This window comes from Myotis daubentonii, chromosome 18 (genome assembly GCF_963259705.1).
Source record: "Myotis daubentonii chromosome 18, mMyoDau2.1, whole genome shotgun sequence".
Taxonomy (NCBI): Eukaryota; Metazoa; Chordata; class Mammalia; order Chiroptera; family Vespertilionidae; genus Myotis; species Myotis daubentonii.
In genome coordinates, this window is record NC_081857.1 from 7,772,453 (window position 1) to 7,786,577 (window position 14,125).

The following is a 14,125-nucleotide window of genomic DNA, read 5'->3' on the forward strand; positions in this document are numbered from 1 at the left end:
GGGAAATTGGCCAGTCAGAGAAAGAGAAAGACCGTATGATCTCATTTATCAGTGGAATCTAAGAAACAAAATAAACGGATGCACAAAACACAAATAGAGGCATTGATGCCTGGAATAGACTGACTTATCTCCTCCCATGCCTATCACCCTGGAGTCTGAAAAGAGACTCTTCCCGCCCACCTTTCTGATGCTCCTAGTAATTTTGCAGGAGAGGACCCCTGCCCTGGCCCCTCACTGGCGTGCCAGGCCTGGTTCTCATCCTGGTGCTGGTGGGTGAAGCCCAAGAGAGCCAGGACTCATCAGGGAACTGTTACAGATGAGTCCTGGCCTCCCCACTGTGCATCCAGCAGGAGCTGGCTCCTCACACACATCGCTTGCAGACTCTTCTATGGAAATACTCCCAAAGGCAGACTCTTAACCAGGTAACCCCTGACCCTTACGTTTAGAGCATAACCCAAAGCAAGTAAAACATTTCTTTCCTCTTTTAAAATTTAAACTCATGCTCGGCTGGCGTGGCTCAGTGTTTGAGCATCGACCTATTAACTGGGAGGCCAGGGTTTGATTCCTGGTCAGGGCACATGCCTGAGTTGCGGACTCGATCCCCAGGGTGAGGTGTGTGCAGGAGGCAGCCAGTCAATGATTCTCTCTCATCATTGATGTTCCTAACTCTCTTCCTCTCCTGTGGAAGACCACCTATGTTTTCACTAGCTGATAAGCATAGACAGAGAAGCCTACCTCCCCCTCCAAGGCTGGGTGCCTTTGAATCCCTAGCAAAGGTCAGAGCTGGGCACCACCTGTTTGTCCAAGCAGTGGTAGCTGAAGCAACTTCCCCATTTATTATTATGTAAATCCTTGCTGATGGGCTAGTCTGCCTGTTGTCAGGGGTCACCTGCCTAAGGGCTATGCTATGGGTGTATCCCAGACCAATAAAAGCTTGGTGAGGCCTGAGCCTGAGAGGAAGTCCTCCTGAGTTGGACTTACTCGCCTGGTCCCCCAATATTTCCAAATTATCTCATGTATTTTCTCTGTCATTTGTGTGCGGCTCCGCTTCTAGTTCCTGAACCCTGATCCACACGGGCTGTGGGAAGGAAACACTCAACACTCTCTTTTCCTCTCTGAAATCAATGAAAATATTTATTTAAAAAATAAAATAAAATTCAAAGTTCACGTGTTGGTAGTTTACCTCGAAATACATTTCCCTAAAATTTGTAGTAGTATTACTACTGTTAGGTCAGAGAGAGCCCAGGATCAGATACATGTGATGAGACAATGGACTTCCCCTGGAATTTCTCACAGATCAACGTGCCAGACACAGATACCGGCTTCTTCTCCCTGAATCCACATACCCCCACACAGATATGGACTTCTTCTGAATACCCCCGCCCATCCCCTGCGGCAGAGAATTCCTCAGCTCATGTCCCCGCCCCTCACCCAACTGCAGTATAAAAAAAGCGCCCCCCTCCCTGTTGGTGTGAATCCACGTGCCCTGTCCTGGGGGTACGTGGGTCTCCCGGGGACGCAGAATAAACCTTTTCCTTTCCTTTCTTTTCTGATTCACTGGACTCTATTTCTTGCGCCGCCTCCTGAGCCACCTAACCTAACAACTACTCTATACTGTGCTACCTTGAGCTCCACTTGTCCTTGGCCCAATATTTAAACCACTTGGAGTATTATCTCCTCTCAGTCCTGCACATCCCCATGCCATACAAACCACTATCCCCCTGGCAGATTCGGAAACAGGCTCAGAGAGGTTGTGCAGATTGCCCAAGGCAACACAGAGAGTAACAGGTTGAACTGGGATTCAGATCCTGGTCCATCTGCCTCCAGATCCTTGTCCTATAATCATCATTTTTCAGGAAGTAAGCATTTCCCTTAGGAGGCATTTACCCACTGCCCAGTGATGGCACTTGTTGCTAAGGGATCTTGCTGACACGGGAATTAGCATAGAGGGGCACCATGAAGGAAGCCATCTCCTAGCTTTGGGGACCGAGGGCCACTGACTCCAGCAGGTACCACCAACTCAGCCTCGCAAGATGCCTAGAGGCTGGAGAGGAGCTGTGACTAGCACAGGACCGGTGGGTGGGTGTGGGACTTCCCCACACATTCCTTCTCCTATTGCCCTGGCCTGGGGGGTAGAGGGGTGGGAGACCACCCTGGCCAGCACCTCTGGGAAGAAACAGCTCCTTTGTGAGCTGCCCACAGTCACCAGGACTCATTTCAGCCTGAAGCCCAGAGGTGTCCAGGAGAACTGAGGCCGAGGTAGTCAGGGTCTGAGGAAAGCCGGACACGGACACTGTTTCAACTTGCATGTTCTCCAGGAGAGAGGAAGAGGGGCCCCTCCAAGGTCAGGCCAGAGCCCCCTGTAATCCAGAAGATGCTGAGCACAGAGGGAAGTGTGACACAGGAGGTGCCTGATAAGTGGTGGTGCTCCACCTTCTGGCCCTTTAAATACAGCTCCTCATGTTGTGACCCAACCATAAAATTATTTTCATTGCTACTTCATCACTGTAATGTTGCTACTGTGATGAATCGTAATGTAAATATCTGATGTGCAGGATGGTCTTAGGCAACCCCTGTGAAAGGGCCATTCGACCGCCGAAGGGGTCGCGACCCTCAGGTTGAGAACCGCTGCATAAGAAAGCCATGATCTAGGCCAGAGCACCTGCTCCCAGACAGAGCCCCCAGCGTGGCCGCAGCCCCAGAAGTCCCCCAACCTTCACACTTGGGGCCACTTACCCTCCAGCTGCACGCTCAGCGCTGCTCCCTGCTTGGGGCAGCCATGTGACTCCTTGGTAAAGTCATCTGGCTTGTGTCCCCCATGAGTGGGAATCCCCCAAGGGAGAGGCATTGCAGGCCCATTCTGGTGGACCCCCGGTTCCAGCACCAGGACCCCCTACCCACGAGGCATGTACTGGTAGACACCCTGCCCCGAGGCGTCTCTCCGGCTGCAGATCTGTTGAACGTGGGCAATTCGTTTAGCCCAGGTGCTCATGGCATGGCCGGCATTCAGAGATGGGGAACACGGTAAGGGATCGGGCCTTGTCCGGTGGGAGCGGTGCTCCTGGAGACAGTCAGAGGGCACGCCTGCCTCTTCCCTGGTTCTGCAGTGAAGGAGGCTCCAACTTCCTGGGGGAGTCTGGGGGAGTCACAAACTTACTGAGCATCATCTCTCCTTCCACCCCGCAAGGAGGGGAATCCTGCCTCCGGGAGACAGAAATCTCTTTCACTCCCTCTGGTTCCCTGGGAGAAAGGGGAGGGAGGGAGACAGGCAGTGTTACTGCTCATCTCTGCCTCTCCAGAGGATCCAGTGCAGAGATGTTCCCTGTGCCTCTGGGATCCTCCCCCTGGTGTGGTCCTCAGGCTGGCCAGCAGGGGGCGGCAGGCCTCCGTCTTGTCTTCCAGCTGCCCTGCCTGGGAGCAGGGCTGGCAGTTGAGGAAATCAGGCCTCAACAGATGTTGCTTCATGCAAGGTGTGTTCCTTGCAGCTCAGAAAATATACCCGGTCCCCAGGGGCCTAAAATAGCCGATTGTGATTATTTAAAGCCGGTCACCATTTCTCACCACCTGACTTCCTCAGGGGGTGTGGGTGTGGGGGTGCAAGTCCTTGAGGCCAAAGGAGCTGGAAATGCCTGTGCTTGTCTCTGGGCTTTGTCCTCAATGGTGGGAGGGCTTCTCCTGCAGCAGCCAGGCCTGTCCTGTGCTTGAAAGGGTGCTGCTGGGGCTGGGGTGTTCCACAACCACTCACTTGTGTTTAGCCCAGGGAGGAGTTGTCTGCAGGCCCTGCCCGGGGGAGGATCTGCCTGGGTGGCCTCCGGAGATGGCCCCTGGAGTCAGCCCTGACCTGTCCCCTGCAGGGACCCCTCCCTGTGCTCCTGTCCTCCAGGTCAGAGGGGTCCGGGGCAGAGGGAGTCTCGCTCACTTCTCTGGCTAGAGGAAAGGGGCCAAAAGGTTGCAAAACAGCCTTTAGGTTCTTAGACAAGAAGGCAAAACAAGAGCTCAGCGAGATCACTGTCTTACCCAGAGGCAAGTAATTGCTCATCAGATCAGCCAGCCTGGGCTCTGTGGCCTGCTGAGCCCCAAGAATGAATCCTGCCCAGCTGGGGGTCAGTCTGATGGGGGCAGGTAGGAAAGCGTGGCTTCTACCCCAGTCCCTGGTCTGGGGTGGGGGTGGGGATGCTGACCTCCCTTGGGGAACCACAACAGAGATGCTATTCCAACTTGGATGGTTCAGGCTGGTGGAGAGGGGCCTGCAGCCAGACTGACAGAGGATGAACTCAAACTGGAGGTACACCAAGTGCGGGACCCTTCCTCCCACCCAGTTGCCTCCTGACCGCCCAGAACCCCCTTTTAAACACTTACTGGAGGGCCACCATGTGACCATCCTTCCCAACTTGGGGGTACAGACAAGGAGCTTGGGAGTGACATGCCCTGAAGAAGCCTCCTGCCTGGGGACAGGAGTCCAGGGGCTGGACACGGGGGCCTGCCTTCCAGAGACTGAAGGAAGCAGATGACAGCAAGGCCCACTCTGCTTCCTGCCCTGAAGTGACTCAGGACCCGTGGGCCAGGCAGGCACGCACAGTGGCAGCAATAGTGGCTGAGCTCATTGAGGAAAAGACCACAGAGCACTTTAACTTGCAGTGATTTCACATTCCTTTATTCTGTGAGACAAATTAGACCATGAAGCTCAGAGAAGTTAAGTAACTTACCTCCAGGACACCCAGCAAGGATCTTGGATTCTACAGCCCAAGGCCTCAATGGGTCTTTAGGTAGCCCGTGCCCCTCACCGCCCCAACTCCCGCAGGCAGAATGTTAGTGAACATAACAGCCTGTCTTTGCTCAGCGGGTCTGGGACTTGTTTTTGTTGTTATTCCTCAGGTCACCAGAGTCAGTGACATGTGGAAGCCTGGCTCGCAGGAACCAAACACCCCGTGGGCAGATGGGCAAACAGAATGCCAACATATGTGTTTGGAGGGACTGTGACTTGTCACCAAGGCTGACTTGTCACTTGGGGTTCTGTTGGAGCCATCCCTGCTCACCCAGGCGGCCCCCAGCGAAGGGAGCACGCCCAGCCGGGAGGACGCACATCAGAGGGGACAGGAGGTGGTGACCCGCCAGAAAGCCTCAGGGAAAGGCATTCTGGGCTGACAGTGTCCCTGGCAGAGTCCTCAGCCTCTTCATCGGCCACATGAGCCAATCACAGAACAACCCAGAAGCGCTGGGAGGAGTGTAAGACGCCATGGGCACAGGACAACATGCAATCACCGGGAGCCCTTGCATCTGGGGCAGTGGCAGCTCCCAGTCCCTGGCGACGGGTATTTACAACAGCTGCCTCTGGATACAGAGCTTCCTGGCCGGGCTGCGCTGGATCCGCCACGGATTCTTGCCATTCCTCTGAGCCCTCCTCTTACACAGCGTCTCTCCAGAGAGCCAGATGCCCAAATAAGTCACTGGCTGCCTCTTTATTAGGTGACGTTCTTCTCCGGAGGGTGTGCACCCCTCAACTTCACGGAGACCCTCTGTCCTTCAGGATTGGAAGACACTGCACCTCACTCTCCTCACCCACACGCCCTCCCTCAGGCTTCCAGTCCGGGACCTGATGCCCGCCTGTCCCCACGCTTCCCGGGTGTGACATCAGCCAGGCGACTTCCCCTCATAGGACCCTAGTTTCCACACCTGTCACTTGGGGCACAGCCACCCCTAGGTGGTAGGGAGGATTAGACTTGAAATGTGTAAGATGTCTGGGGAGGGGGGTGTGGGGGGGGTCAGTAAATTGGTAAATTGTAACTTTTGCTATCATGAGAGTGAGGCAGGGTTCGTAACCTTCAGTTTAAAGATCTTGTCTCTGCAACTGTGGTGTGACTAGGGAGTACTAACGATAAGACTTTTGTTTGTTTTTCTACTATATTTTATTGATTTCAGAGAGGAAGGGAGAGAGAGATAGAAACATCCATGATGAGAGAGAATCACTGATTGGCTGCCTCCTGCACCCCCCACACTGGGGATCGAGCCCACAATCTGGGCATGTGCCCTGACCGGGAATGGAGCCGTGACCTCCTGGCTCATGGGTCCACACTCCACCACTGAGCCACACTGGCTGGGCTTGTTAATAGTTCTTAAACCACAAGAGTCGAAGGGGTTTTCTGAAAGGTGCTAAAAGTAAAATGATTTAATGTCTTGAGCATTTAATTAAAAGTCTACCAAATTCTAGATTGTACTCAACCATCTCACTTGCCTAATGCTGGGAGTTTTGCTGGCTTCCTTCTCACAGGGGCCGTGCTCTGGCTTGGGAATGGGGAATGGATACCAGGGTACAGACTCTGTATGTGAACATTTGGGCAACAAAGATTTGCTCCAAGCTCAACGTGGAGGCCACTGTCTTTGCAAATGAAGGCATAGGAAGTTAAGCTTAGAGTCAGAGTGACTGACTCTATTCAGTACTGGAGTCTCCCATCCTGAACAAAGGCTCTCACCACCCCGCAGAGCCCTTTGCCTACTCTGGAGAGGCAGCCGGAACACGAGGTGACAGCACGGCTCAGAGGCAGGCTGCCTGGTCCAAATCCTGGGCGGGACAGTGACCTGGGCCAGTCACCTCCCTGCTCGGTGCCCCAGCTTCCTCAGCTGTGACACAGGAGGGCAGACTTATGGACGTTCTTATTGAGGTGCACAGTGTTTGTATACATTGTGAAATGATCACCACAGTAAGTCTAGTTAACACCCATCACCATACATAATGACAACACTATTTCTTTCTCGTGATGAAGACGTTTAAGATCAACAGCAAAACCTCGATGTAACGGACTAATTCAGGCATTAAAGCCGAAAGTCCATCCTATAATAAAGTAGGTTTTCTGAATGTGTCTGTGAAAAAATTGACCAATTAGTTTACCTGTGTATACTTATGTAGACGTGTTTGTGTAAGTGTATGAAAAGTTTAATTTCACAGGAACACTTTCCATATGCATTACTGCAATTTTAAATTTATACTGAATAGACCTAGTAAATGTGTGCACTCCCCAGTCACCGAGTAAAAGGATGTACCCGCTGGGCGTGGCCTAGTGCCCCTGGGAACAGCGTGGCACCTGTTAAAACTGCTGCTCAAAGTCACGCCATGTGACAACAGAGCCAGTTACTGCTCACTCTGCGCTGTGATCACCTGTTAATCATTTAACATTGTTTATGAGTGGTGACTCTGGATTTAAATATGTAGACTATAGTTGTAGACATGTGATATTTATTTCTATTTGCATTATTACTATAGCTTTTTTTCCGACATATGGCCTTTTTGCTAAAATTTGTTCAAAATAACAGTGAATTAACAACAACAAAACAACCTGTTAATTTAATTATAACTGAGTTTTGGTTAAAAGCATTTTAAAATTAACAGGACATTAATTTTCACATATGATACATGGATTAGAAATTTTGTCTGTTAAACCCGAAGTCCATTGAATTGAGTCCACAATATCAAGGGTTTACTGTACACTCAATGATTTTTAAATGTGCAATGCAGTATTCTATACTATAGACACTGTGCTTACATAATTTTATCCCTAGGATTTATTTACTTTATAACTGGAAGTGTCCCTTTTGACCACCTTCACCCATTTTGTCCACCCTACCCCCATGTCTGGCAACCAGTTCTCTACCTGTGAGCTTCATTTTTTATTTTTTGTTTTTCTCTTAGATTCCACATGTAAGTGAGATCTCTCTATATCTTCCAAAAAGACTTAGCTTAATCATTTCTAGGACAAGGAAAGCCATTACATGAAACACAAAAGTGAAATTGTTTGAATTAAAATGAAACATGTTCTCCAACCCACCACTGGGTCCGTTTTTACAAAAGACCTCCTTTCCAACTTTATTCTGTTTGCTAAGAATATCAGGAATCAAAATCACATTTCAAGCCCTAGCCAGTTTGGCCTGTGGACTGAAAAGTCCTGAATTCAATTCTGGTCAAGGGCACATGCCAGGATTGTGGGCCCGATCCCCAGTAGGGGGCATGGAGGAGGCAGCCAATCAATGATTCCCTCTCATCATTGATGGTTCGATCTCTCTCCCCATCTTCCTTCCTCTCTGAAATCAATAAAAATATATGTTTTTTAAAAATCACATTTCAAAACTGCTATTTATACCATTGCCACATTGTACAAACAGTACCTCATAATGGAAAAATCACTGGATTTGAAGTTAGAAAAGTATCAGTTGTTTGCTGGAGTCCTTGCTCACTGTTTTATTGGTTCTTGCAATTTGTCTGCAGATTTTTAAAAATTGATCTTAAGATGATAATTTAACTCTCATTTTCTAATCTATTTATTTACTTATTCACTTATTTATTTATCTATTTATTTAGTCTCATTTCCTTGGCCAAGACACCAGTTAACTAATGAATAATAGCAGTGACTGGAGAAACCTTGTCTTAATCCTGACTTTCACAGTATTGCTTTCAAAGATTCAGCCTTTAAGTATGGTGTTTTCTGTAGCTTCCCACAAATTCTTAAAATTCTGAGTGAGTATTGAATTTTATCAGCATTTTATTACATCTTCTGACATGATCATATGTCATTTGCCTTAGTCAGTGTGATGGATTCCACTGGTAAATTTTTGTGACGTGGGCCTATTCTCACAATCCTGAGATAAATGATAATCAGTCATGACATGTTTTTAATACATGAATAGATTTGATTTGTTAATTTTCATGTAGGATCCTTGCAACTTTATTTATTTATTTTTTTATCAACGCACCCTTTTAAAAAGTGTTGTTGTTTTTTTAATTTCTGAAAGCAGATTAATATGAATCAAAAGCAGTTCCTGAGTAACTGCAGTAAACAGTGTCTTTTAAAAAAAAAAAAATATATATATATATATATATTTGCAACTTAGCTCATTTTGGTTCTGCCTTAGTTTACCTCCCCAGCTTTTAGTTTAATCAGTTCTTTTCCTTTCAGTTCACAATGTGCAAGTACAATAGCATCAGCTCTGAGAGTTGGCGTGGTGCAGACGTTTCTTGCACTTCTGGTGATCATGTGCCTGTCTGTCAGGCCAGGTTTCCAGAGTCACTGTAGGTCACAGTTCTCTCAATCTCACAAAACCTGTAAGAGCCACAGACACCTCACGTTTTCTTCAGCAGACGTTGTGACTGCCACGTGTGGAGCTTGTTGTAGGCTGTCTGGAGCATCTCTTCTATGTGACTTACCAAGTTTGTGCTTAAATGCTGTCTTCGAATTTTTTCTTGGAATGGGCAGAGCTTTGTAACCTGGAATCGTTCCAAATTACTTTTCATTTTCACTACCTTTTCTTCGAGGAATGGTGTATTAACAGGAAAGCAGGACCAAAAGTGCCGAAGAAGTTCCCCAACAGCCACATACAGGTGTTTCAATTCAGACTGAATATCATTTGGCACCATCTGGTTTATGGCTTGCTGTGTCTCTCCCTGCATAAGTGCTCCTCCAGGTGACAGTGCTGTGATGGTGCTGGTGGCGGCACTACTTGAGAGAACCTGAATTAATTTGGGTGTATAAGCTTCCATCTCTTGTCTAATACTTTGAAAAGAATTAATAATATCCTGACTTGTTGATTACTGTAGTGACTGGATTGGAGCTGGACCATGATAATACCTATCTGACTGCTTGAGGTTTAGCTCAATCGTTTTTATGGAATTATTTTTTCCCAAGTCTTCATATTCAATGGACTCTTGTAACTTCGCCCTTTTGACTGCTGGCTGAAAGCAGTCTGCATCTCTGGAATTTCCATCAATGCTGCTGGGCTCACCATTTTGCTCATTTTGTGCTTCTTGTTTCCTGAGACCTGCTGCTAGGACCATGGCACTGTGATGGTTAAATCTCTTGATGATGGCAGCATTACTATTCTCCTTTATGGATTTAGAATTAGAAGTAGATGGCACAGAGGATATGCCATAGCCCTCATCTAATGGTTTATCTTCCAAAGCTGTCAAATCAAGTAGTGGGTTTTTCACTCCTAAGGAAACCATTGTTTTTAACCCTTTTTCATCTATTTTGGCACATTCTGCAAACAGGTCCTTTGACCCTGTATTCAGCCGGTCCCTGTGAAAATAATGGGACTGAAAAAAAACGCGTCCAGAATTCCTTTTCTGTCATGCTGTGGGGAACATTTTCTACATATTTCATTTTTACTGCGGGATAGGTCCTAAATATGGACTCAATAATATCAGAGGTTAAATTATATCTCAGACCATTACATCCATCTGTTTGGGGCCGGACATCAGCCAGAAATGCTGCAGAAATGCCAACATCCTGCTTATGATTGGATGTGGAAGAACTTTCTGTTGAGTTCACATTTAAACAATTGGCCCAGAACTCCTCAGCACTGATCACTTGACTCACAACAAGGTCTTTATAAAGCCGAAACAAAACAGGCTCTTCTTGCAGCAAGCATCCTGTTTTCCTCTTCAAGTTCTTTATTAGCTTTCCTCTTGAATTCAGGCAGCAGTTGCTGAAGAAGGTCTTTCACTGCATCTCGCTCTTTGACTGCTGTGCTTTCATGGGAAAATGGAAGTTAGTTGTGTCCCCTGCGTGCAGAACCAGCTGAAGCTGAATTTTAGCTTTTCTTTCTGGACTGATTTTCTGACATTTAATAGCTCCATACGTGTGGCTGATTGTAAATCTATCTTTGCCTTCAGGTGCCCAAGCAATTCTTTCTGCCAGGAGGTATAGAGCTCCATCCTCTTCTTCTGACGCACCTTCCTTACAATCAGCAAGACTTCTCCAGATGAAGTTGCCATGATGGCTAGAAGGTGCAGGTGGGAGCTGCGGCCCTGGGCAGGGAGCAAGAAAGTGGGATGGGTCCGGTCGAGTGCCGCTGCGCTTCTTCCTTGCAACTTTAATCACAAGTAACACGGGTCTATAATGTTCTCTGTTTTAAAAAACATTTATTTATTTATTTATTTATTTATTTATTTATTTATTTATTTATTTATTTATTTATTTATTCGCTGTTGTTGTTAATCCTCACCCAAGGATATTTTTCCATTGATTTTCAGAGAAGAGACAGAGAGAAACATCAATGTGTGGGAAACACATCGATTGGTTGCCTCCCACACGTACCCCGACCAGGGCCGGGGATGGAGCCTGAAACTGAGGTAGACTTTGAGACAAAGTGATAATGAGGGGCATTTCATAATGATAAAGGGATGAATTTATTTGGAGCATAACCATCATAGATGTATATCACTAGTAATAACAGATCTACAAAATACAAAAGGTAAAAAATTTCTTTGAGATCAATGTCCAGGAGTATGATTGCTGGGTTATATGGTAAATATATGTTTTGTTTTTAAAGAAACAGACAATCTCCTGACCCAGCAATTCCACTTCTGGGAATTTATCTGAAGAAACCAGAAACACTAATTTCAAAGAATATATGCACCCCTATGTTCACAGTGTGGTGATTGGGCAGGGGGTGGGATGGGGAAGTAGAGGGTGGGTAGAAGGACAAAGATTACATGGGAAAGTAGGAATTACAGGCATGGGGAAGGTCACAGTGGTTACAGGTTACAGGAAATGTGTGTGCTTCTAGGAGCCAGGATGCTGTAAATTCTTCCATAATGATGGGAAGTTCTCCTGAGAGGAGAATTAGGAGAATGGACTGCATTCCAGTGTTAGCATTCCATGTCCTGGGGCGTACAGCTCTCAGCCAGGTTGGAATGTGCTTTCTCTAATCAGAATAGAACAATCACAGTTAACAGAGCCTGATTCATATTTCTTATAACTATAGCTATTCTCCATTATTCTATTTCTGCCCCTAACAATCTTACTGTTTACTATACTCTTATTATAGAATGTACTCTTTCTCCTTTAGCAAAAAAAGTTTGCTGTCAAACAGTATGCCATGCTAAGCCAGCAGCAGCAGCAGCAGCCTCATACATCATTTTTACCGCCTATTTGATTGCGTTATTTTCTTCTTGTGTTTGATTGGATTTAGCTCTACCACTTATGTTTCCTTCTTTTTTTTTTAAGGGGGGAAAGCAATATCTATTGTTCTGAGTCCCTTCCCCAAGCAAGAAGTCTCTTCCCGGCAGTACTGTTGAGCATCACGTCTGAGCAGGAAAGTCTTCACGGTCGTCCGGGTTTGGAGCAACGTCTTGTGTCACCAGTTCTGCTCGGGGTCCATAGTTCTCTGTCCTTCTGATCCTTTCCAGGCCCCCCCATGTGCCACCTCTGGCTCCACGCCCCGGACATGGTTGGGTACCAACATTAACCTCCCGCTGGGATGTGATGTCACTGGCCGCCTTCGGAACACACGGGCCTCATCCCCGCAGTCATCCTTTACACTGTCATCTCTCTATTGGGACTCGTGTGTCACCACTGTTTTGAAGGGACTATGGACTCGGGTTTCCAGATATTAAATTCAGGCCTCAGTCTGGTCTGTTCTTGAAGAGTTTTCCACTCATCTAGGGTCATCTCTTGAGCCCGAGTTTCTTCTTCTACCTCCAACTCAGTGTTAACGTAAAAAAAAAAAATACATTGAAACCTGTAAAGAATTTTTGTGCCTATATTTGAGCCAAACTGTCAACATATGCCGGGAAGCAGAACCTCAACCAATTGAGATAATGCTCCGGATAATGGCGGGGTTACATCCGTATTTATACATTGCAATCAAAGGAGGAACGTAGGTGGGTTACATGAAATTCATTGGTGACAGATTAAGGAGGAGGGATAAAGCAAAGCAGGGAAGCCACTGGGATTGGATAAAAAGTAAAATGATGGACACATACTTAGGTGGGTGCAGGATCAATTAACATGATGATGAAGGAATTTGTGGTATCTGTCCTGGGGCCCAGCACACCTGGTTGTGCCCCAGGGGCTCCAGATACAGGGAAGTCACAAGTTACCCAGACATTTCAAGGGTATAGATGCAGAAAGACAGATGGGCTCAGTTAAGGTAAATGTTGACCTTGTCAGTGAAGATACTGGCCCAGGACGAAACTGCCCACCATAACTGCTTTTAGTTAAAGTTTAATTTCAGACCATCCTTTGTGGTTACTTTAGGTCTCTGAGTTTGCAAGACTGCCATGCCGGCCTCCCCTGAGCTTGTCAGGTCAGCATGTGGCCCCTTTCATCCAACTCAGGAACTTTGTCTGGAGACCCCTCCTCCAGGGGGTCCGGGGACTCCTCCACCACCGGGGGCTCCTCCATAGGCGCAGCTGGCTCACGTCACTGGTATCTTTCCCGGATCCCCAGGTGCGAACTCCACATCCACGCGTGATGTCTTCCGTTCTGGTCGCTATTTTATCACCCTCGCCATAGCTCTCAGATTCCCGTTTTCCTCTTTGGTCAAAACGATCAAAAGCTCTGTTCCCAGGACCACCTCGGCCTCTGCTCCGCAGGCCCCCTCTTGGGCCGCCACGTCCTCGCAGGGGTCTGTCTGTCTCGATCAAACCTGCCCACTGGTGTTTCTCCTGCGACCTTCTCAGGGGTGAGGTCGGCCGGCCTCTCGGTCTCCCGAGGTTGGGATTCCCTGTATGATCTCCGCTGGGCTCTATCCAGCGTCACCTCTGTCCCCGCTATCATTCCATCCCTGCTGCTGCCCTCTTCCAGGAGTTTGCTCCTGACCCGGGGCCTCCGGGTGCCCGGCGGGGCGCGCATCCCGGGCTGTCAGGCTGCTGCGCATCCGGGGCCCGGAGGCCCTTGCGATCCATCTGGGACTCAGGTCGCCGCCTGGTCCCGCCTCTTGCGCTGCAGCTGCTGCTGGCGCCGCGCTCGGCCTCGCGCGGGACGTCGAACGGGTGCGATTCGTCATCCAGCAGCTGGTGGAAGCGGTTGGCCACAACGCAGGCGAAACTTTCCTGCATCGCGGCGCCCACGTGGCGGCTCCCAGGAGAGCCCTTCATGCCGCCGGGGGCAGACCACGCGAGCGAATCTCAGCGGAGCCGGAGGCGAGGACCCGTCACGCCTGTCGCTGCAGCCCTCCCAGCCCGGTGCCCTCCTCCCCGCGCAGCCCTCGCCGCCTGCCCAGCCCATGTTTCCTTCTTTTAAAAAAATCCGCTTTAGCCCTAGCTGGTTTGGCTCAGTGAGGAGAGCACGGGCCCTCGGACTGAAGGGTCTCAGGTTCCATTCCGGCCCCGATTGGGATGCACGTGAGAGACAAC

General features: G+C 48.5%; 2 pseudogenes; both read right to left on the bottom strand.

Moving 5' to 3' along the window:
• Window positions 1–8,842: 8,842 nt before the first annotated feature.
• LOC132220328 (general transcription factor IIH subunit 1-like) lies at window positions 8,843–10,803 on the bottom strand (annotated as a pseudogene).
• A 1,193-nt stretch (window positions 10,804–11,996) lies between these two features.
• On the bottom strand, window positions 11,997–13,868 carry LOC132220272 (intracellular hyaluronan-binding protein 4-like; annotated as a pseudogene).
• Between the last annotated feature and the right edge of the window lie 257 nt (window positions 13,869–14,125).